This window comes from Triticum dicoccoides, chromosome 5B (genome assembly GCF_002162155.2).
Source record: "Triticum dicoccoides isolate Atlit2015 ecotype Zavitan chromosome 5B, WEW_v2.0, whole genome shotgun sequence".
NCBI lineage: Eukaryota > Viridiplantae > Streptophyta > Magnoliopsida > Poales > Poaceae > Triticum > Triticum dicoccoides.
The window spans coordinates 704,774,442-704,780,898 of record NC_041389.1 but is presented as its reverse complement, the minus strand read 5'-3'; positions in this window follow the sequence as shown (position 1 = coordinate 704,780,898).

Genomic DNA, 6,457 nt, shown 5'->3' with positions numbered 1-6,457 from the left:
GCCTTGGCAGACCACCAAATACTTAGCCGAGACGAGGCGCCAACCATCCTGGCCACGCCAGTGTGAGCGCGCGCCAGTTTTTACACTGGCGCCGGTCTCCTCCCACAAGGAGTAGCCCCCTTGCATACCCCGACAAAGTTATTGGTCGTCGAGAAGTCCGAGCCGAGCGCGGCCCATGCTACCCCAACACCAACTACTCCAACACCGCCGAGACCGAGGAGGCACGATGGCGTGGGCGGGTGCGGTCACCGCAAAGGCCACGCTACTTGCGGCGCGTGTACCGACGAGGACACGGGCTCTGCCGCCGCCCACACACACATCACCATCATCATGCATGGAGGACGCGGAGCGAAGACGACGAAGACGACCACATCGCTTAATCGGAGGTATCCCGCGGAGCAACCCGCGGGAGTAATTAACCGGGAGCCTTCCGAGGCCCCGGGAACTAGGAGACCGCAATCGCCACAGTCAGGTTAGCCGCGCTAGTAGGCCACGGAGCGCATTTGTTTTCTTTACGGGATCTTGTAATTTTATTTCTCCACAAAGATTAATGAAATACTCATTTCCTGTACCTTTTTCTTCGTGTACTACGGTACACTGCCCGCATATTTACTTTTCCCTTTCTCAGCGCAAGAGAGAAACACACTCCCCTTCCCTTCTCCCGGAGTCGTAGACATTTTTCTTGTGTCAAACAAGAACAATCAATCTCTATCTGATAACTTGAAATGTTGATTATCCTGATGCTACTGCTGAGAAAAAAGAAAGGAAAAATGTACTCAAGTGCTTGCCAAGGTGCCATGCACGAACCACGGTACTTTCCCTGCTTACAGAATATTCACATCAGTTGCAGCAGCTTGTCAGATTGGTGTGTACATAGGGGGATGCAGACGCCCACAAAATCCTAGCAGCATATATAGCCAATCACACAACAACACAGGGAAAGAGTACCAATTTCTTTGACGGACATGAGTACTGAGAGCGTTCTAGTTTGCCTAAAAAAAACTTATGTGATGACAGGAATCTTAGCAGAGGAACATAAGCAGAGGAGATACAATAGTCCACAACTGATTGGACATCACTAAGCAGCAGCACATTATGGATCTTCCGATCAGCGCGATTCACACCAAGCAAGCCAAATAATCTTTTGCAGGTGGATTGCGAAGCATGGCAGCGTGTTCTGCCATAAGCCACACGACGGTCGTGAGCTCACCGCCACGGTTGATCTGTCTAGCATGGGCATCTCTGCTGCATCGGACGGACACGAATATAAGCAGATGCACCCATGTATCGAAGATGAGCGCCAACGCTTTGGGCATATCAAATTCACCACCTCTGCATGAGGATTCCAGGTCTGGCATCAGAAGCTTCAGTTTATCCATGGCGACATAATACAAACCTCTGTAACGAGATATGACGCCAAGCTTGTCAGGTTTGCTTATATCTACCAGTTCTAGCAGCAAGCGGGCACATATTGTTCCGTGTGAAAGATTGATGTTCTCAATTATAAGAATATGGTCTGCAGTGTTTTGCAGAACGCTGGCGAGTTTCGTCTCTCTTGTTGCAGAACTGCGGCCAGCATGGAGACGCGGTGTTACTGGTCTATCCTCCAAAGCATCGGGGGTTGCTTCGTACGGCGCAGGATAGAGACACGGTGTTACCGGTCTATCCTCCAAATCAACGGACATTGCTTCGAACAACGCAGTACGGAGACACAGTGTATTCTCCAAAGCATCGGTGCTTGTTTCGTACAACACAGGACGGTGACGCAATGTGTCCTCCAAAGCATCACGGGTTGCTTCGTAAAGGCTGCGTAGCTCGAGACCAAGTATTGTGTCGGGGCGTATAGCGACGAGGAACAACATGTAATCCGATAGCGCCTTGACCGCCTTCACAGACAAAACAGCTCCATCATCCTTGGGGGTGCCACCGCACAGGAAGAAAACATCTGTAAGGATGTGGCAGGTAAGGATCGCCTGTTGGAGATCGGCACCGAAGCCCAGACTATGGTCAAATTTCATATGCCTCCTGGCAGAATCTCCGTAAGATTCAGGACAAAAACTCACAGAATCGGTCCTGGTTGGCATCATCGCGATGGGCTCCTCCACACCCTCCTTGAGGGGTCGGGATCGGGTATCATCATTTGCTCCAGGGTCATGAATCTCCTTCAATGCTTGCCATACATGTTGGAACACCAAGCCTTTGACATCTTCTGAAATCACTATTCTCTCCTGGTAGTACCATTTGTTCCACCACTCCTCGAGCCCCGTCATCTTGGCCACTCTACTGCTTAGCTTGGTTGTGTCACGAGAGCAGAAATGCAACAAGTTAAACTGCCCAACGGAGCCTGACCACCCTCTATTGCCTGCAGCTGCCTTGACATGCCGGCGGAGGGACAGGATGACATTACCGAGCTTGCTCCACCCTCTAGTCCACAGGAAATGACATGTCCAGGTTGACCCCAAAGCACTCAACACTGATGCCATGTCCAGGAGAAAAGCACCAACCAACAAAATGTAAGTGATAGCAACATCTGTTCTGCTGTAAGCACTTCCATTACCACTTATCTGAAACAATACGAACGCAACAACAGTCGCGAGCGGCGACAATACACGGATGCAGTAGCCATACCAGTTGTGGATCACCGCAGCCTTGGTGTAGAGGATGTCATACATGAGGGAGAGCTCCATCTCCACCACCTTGAGCGTAGCTTTCCAGTTCCAGTTACGTATATAAAAATTGGACAACCTCTCACCAGCTGGAAATGTGAACCTAAACAAAGCCACAGGAAAATCAACCATAGCACCCTTGCAAAGAGGGAGCATGGCTTGGGCAAACAACAGGAGCTCTTCCTCATCGCGCACTTCTGCTTTCGGTCCGCGGCACGGAAGCGCACTGTAGTAAGTAGGGAGAGCCTGAGGTTCTCTTATAGAACTCAAGATGTTGTCCAGGGTGGCGCACTTGAGGGCCCATATCCTTTCCCCATACTTAATGACACCAACGATGAACATCAACATGGTAGACAATCCCAACAAGGTGGGAATCTCAGCAATATGCTTATAGAGGACATAAGCAACCCCAAAGGCTTGGACGCCAAGATTTAACAGGTGGCGGGGCCACAGCTTGTTGTCCTCAAGAGCATAGGCGGTGATGGTGTCCTGGCTACCAAGATGCACTAGGAGGAACGGCGCCCAGAATACGGTGAGCTTCTGCTCCCGTGGCGAACCGCTGATGGAGAGATGGCCGAGAGTGTAGACAGCGGTGGAGTCGGCCATAAGGTACGCCAGCCAGAGGAAGATCTTCAGCACAGCGGAGGGTCCACGCCGACGGGTCCTAGCAAAGAGAAAGAGAAAAATCTGCAGCGCAAAGCTGAGTAGGACGAGGATTTGGGTCGCCCACTCAGTCCACAGCTTAATCGGCCCTCCAGCCATTGATCCAATGGAAGTTAATTTTGTAATACTACAGCAACAAAATAAAGGAAACTCTCATTAGTAACTACTAGACCAGAGCACCTTATTGTGGATCATGATGATACAAAATATCAACAATAAGGAACATCTATGCATTTCTACATGCATCATATAAAGAATGTGTATGCATGATGGGTAAATAGGATGACTTACAAGAGATAGTCGGCTTAGCTTCAGGAAAATGGCAAATTCCGCGGGACTAAAGAGGATGGCGAGTTCGTACAGGACTGATTTTGTGAGATGAAGAGAGGACGGCGGTTGAAGCTTCAGCCCATCTGCCCAATACCAGTACTTAAATAGTACTACTACAACCAAAATGATGACGCCCTTTGGAACACAATGCAATAATAGGTGATTATAATAAATTTCAAAGTTGAATAGGAATACTAAAAAAATAAACAACTAATAGGCGTACCCATCTGGCTACGGTAGGTGTGGTACTACTGCAAGCCAAGTCAAATTCCAAACACAAATATGTACACACGAGCCGAGTATTATCTTACTGGTTGGAGACATGATTGGGTAGCAATAACTATCACAGGTTTCGTCATGGCCATACTCTATATAAACATAAAAGACCATAGCGAGTCTTCGTTTGTTAAGCCTTGTGATTTGCTTTGTACACACTAGTGCAGAACCGGCCTTTAGTGCCGGTTCGTGACGGCCTTTAGTGCCGGTTCGCCAACCGGCACTAAAGAGTGAGGACTAAAGGTCCCCCCTTTAGTACCGGTTCGTCACGAACCGGCGCTAAAGTGCAAACACGTGGCACGAGCCAGGTCCGGGTGCGCGTAGGGCTTTAGTACCGGTTGGTAACACCAACCGATACAAATGTTTGGGTGTTTTTTTTTTTATTTTTGCTTTAATTTTGTGTTTTCAATTTAATTTAGTGATTGTTTTACATTATAATGAGTTGTTAAATCATTAGATGAAAGTACCGCGGATTAGTTTCGACTGGAGGATCTAGTTAGCTAAGTGATCACGTATATGCCATATCGATATTATACTTGATCACCTAATTAGGTGATCAAGTATAATATATATGGATATGGCATATATATACTTGATCACTTAGGTAGGATCCATCTAACTGAAACTAATCTGTGGTTTCTTTCATTAAATGATATAATAACTCATATCATCAACATACTCTAGCTAGCTAGCTAAAAAACATCGTAGTCGTCATTATCACTATTTAATCATCATAGTCATTACCGCTATCTAATCACCACCAACAGTAGCTTAAAGAAGAAACATTCACTTCTACCAGAAGCAAAAATATCATCGAGTTCAACATGATTGTCATGATATTATAAACGTTCATATATAACACCACAAAAGCAAATCACTCTTTGAGATTAAGTTCAGAACGAAGAACACGGACATGAAAGGACAAGTACTAAGAGCAGCATGAACTAGCTAAATCACTCCTGCTAGATACTCTCTCTCTGGTAAAATAGCATAGAACATGTATAGCTCTCCTGATTCATCATACTGGAGCATGCAGATGAAGCTGTCTCCTAATCGTGGGCTGCGCTTCTCATTGCTGCCCCCTAGTACTTCTCTGCGATCGTTAACAATTTTCCTCCAATCTTTCACTATTAAGCATTCATCGCTTCTAGAAATCCTGAATGCATTCATGTGCAATGCAGGATATCTTGGCCGTAAGCTAACAATTGACATGCGACATTTAGTCTCGATCCCCTGAGGCACAACTGTCATCAGGAGTCCCTGTTGAAGAACATCGTATAGTACTTAATTAATATACTTAGCAATAAAAGTTTAGCAAAAAAAATTATGTATGCAAAAGATGCACTGAGGATAAATAGTGAAAATCTTAGTTCAATACCATCACTATTGGTCGCACGTTTTGAGTACTAACATTTATAAGTGCAGGAAGAAAATTTATCTTGACAGTATGAAGATCCTCAAGCCATGAAACATAATGACTTATCTCCTCGCAGTTTAGTTCAGCTCCGGGACAGTAGTAGGTCCTGTCTACCAAGCACCGGACATGTTTGCTTGAATGGAGATAAGCTGTCAATAGAAATTAGTTGTCAATTATTTTTGAATAAGCAATATCAAAGACAAAAATATAGTTGAGAAGAACTCACATAATGGTAGAATTGGAGGCGTCTGCACATCGACCCATATGTCTCTATTACCTTTAATATCATCTTCCAGACGAATATCAAAGGTGATAACCATACCAGGCTCAAATGCATAAGCCTTGCATAGTACTTGCCAAGTTTTGCATTCAAAATAGGTGTACGTGTGTGCATTATATACTTTGATGTTGAAAGTATAACCATGCTCAGTTTTTAGGTAAACTCTCTTTACCTCCATAGTTTCCATATCATTGAAACATATCTTATCCAAGACAAAAATTCTTGCATGGCAGGGGATGCGCTAGTAGAATAGTGAAAATTAAAAATTATAAGTCAGGCAAATGAAGCATATATAAGTCATGCTTAATTACGAAAACAGACTTGTCGTTGTGACTTACTGTAACGAATTCGAAGGTTTCATCCAGCTTGATGCTGAATCGCCTATCATCAACAAGGAAATTTCTGTCGCACTGGCCGTGCTGGTCATCACACTATTCGCACATAATGAAATTTTTTCCATCGTCAGACGACATTTCCTATGTTCATATTAGGAGAAACATTAAACACCTACTAATTCAATTAATTCAACTACTTCTATTAATTGAACTAAGCATTTACTAAAAATAAACTAGTTATATTAATTCAACTAGTTCAACTAAACATTTACTAAAAATAAACTAGTTATATTAATTCAATTAGTTCAACTAAGCATTTACTAAAAATAAATTGGTTCTATTAATTCAACTAGTTCAACTAAGCATTTACTAAAAATAAACTAGTTATATTAATTCAATTAGTTCAACTAAGCATTTACTAAAAATAAACTAGTTCTATTAATTCAATTAGTTCAACTATGCATTTACTAAAAATAAACTAGTTCTATTA